At 37.0% G+C, this 1,672-nt stretch overlaps 1 protein-coding gene across 1 annotated transcript in view; it reads left to right on the forward strand.

The window, feature by feature from the left end:
- LOC119591544 (lysosomal-trafficking regulator-like) overlaps positions 1-1,672 on the forward strand; it is a gene marked incomplete in the record, with an annotated part of 91,173 nt that overhangs the window by 261 nt on the left and 89,240 nt on the right.

Raw genomic sequence — 1,672 nt, forward strand, 5'->3', positions numbered from 1 at the left:
CGCCTTGCCCCTCGCAGACACAGGTGGTGCTGGGCAGAGAGAGTGTGCGATCGAGTGTGGGGGTGGCTCCCGCGGCCGATGCTGTATTAATATAGTGTCGTTTTCGTGTGGGAGAGAGAGAGAGAGGGTGTTGGTGAAGTTGCGGGTGACTCGGGAGGGATTTTCGTAATGCTGGAGACTCGTGATTCCTTTTGGCTGCGGGAAGGCGTGGAAAGCCTTGTGACCTGTTGGGGAATAAGGTGTTTGTTTTGTGGGGGCTTAGAGAGTGCCAGAAAGTGTTGTAACCTGTTGTTTCTCTGTTGTTAAACGGTCTTTGGCATGCAAAGGTGTTGACTCTCCTTAGAAGGTGGATCGTGTGTGTGTTATTACTAAATCTAATTTGAAAGTGACATGAAGTGTATACACCCATACAAGACTTTGTAGTGGTGAGATGATATTGTTTTATCAAGTCTAGTGACTTGTTTCTGCACTGACAAGTCAGCTCTACTATAATATTGAATTTGATACTAAAGGCAGTTCCATTAGTTGCATTGCTGTATGAAATAGATTATCAGTTCATTTGATACTATTTTTTCAAGGAATTTTTTTAAGATATACATTTTATAACAAACTTATTATCATTATCTCAAATATGAAAGGCACTTTTGCAGTTGTGTGCTAACATGACATATTGAAGAAAATTGTAAAGCATCCAGAAACAAAACAAGAAAGTTATTAAGTGATGTACCAACTTTTGATTGTGAAGTTTCTACAGCTGGTAAAGTTGCTTATATATGGTATATATATTAGAAGTTATGGATTGATCATTTTGAAGTAAAATATACAAAGTATTTACAATATAGATTTATACTTGCCATCTAGAGGGCATCCAACCACGATGTGAGTAATTATTGCCTTTTCAGACATATGCCATCTCATTTGCCTGTTTATATTATATGTGCTTTGAATTCTTTGAAACTTCAGAAAACATATGTATATTGTCGTATTAAAGTGTATGCTATGTTAGTTTTGGTATTTGTTTGAAGATGCACAGAATGAAGAGTAGGTTGGTTAATAGATTAGAATAAAACAGTGAAAAACTATTCTTTGCTATTTTTTAGCAATAGTGCATCATTGCATTAAAATATTTCATAAGTTGGAGTTTCACCAGCTTAATCTGACCCTGGGAAATGATTCAAGCTCATTATTATTGCCATTTTGGCCTGGTCCCTGTGCTGTCTGGGCAACCCGACGAGCTAAATCTAGAACATTCTTTGCCTAGATCCTGCATTTTTTGCAAGCATTAATAATATAGTTTGTGATTGTCATAGAATTATGTTAAGTATTAGTATGTAGTAGTAACAGCATCAAAAATGGTTTGATGCCTGATTAGAAACACCAGGCCTAGGTGAGTGTCATTGTAGTGTGGCCAGAATGGGAAACTGGCCAGCTGGAAGTGGCTACAGGGCTGTGTCTGGTAGCAGAATTTTGGCTTTAGTCTCCTCCTTTTAAGATAAAGCACTAAAGAACTTTAGGTGTTATGTGTTTGCATATATGGTTGTTATGAGACAACATTTATTATTTCACTCAAACATTTTTTTTAACTAATTCAGAATGGGTACTCCGCATAACCAAGCAATTTGTTAGGAATGGGCTACGAAAGATGATTTACAAATTTCATGATTTATAGATT

The sequence above is a fragment of the Penaeus monodon genome, chromosome 28, assembly GCF_015228065.2.
Source record: "Penaeus monodon isolate SGIC_2016 chromosome 28, NSTDA_Pmon_1, whole genome shotgun sequence".
Lineage (NCBI taxonomy): Eukaryota > Metazoa > Arthropoda > Malacostraca > Decapoda > Penaeidae > Penaeus > Penaeus monodon.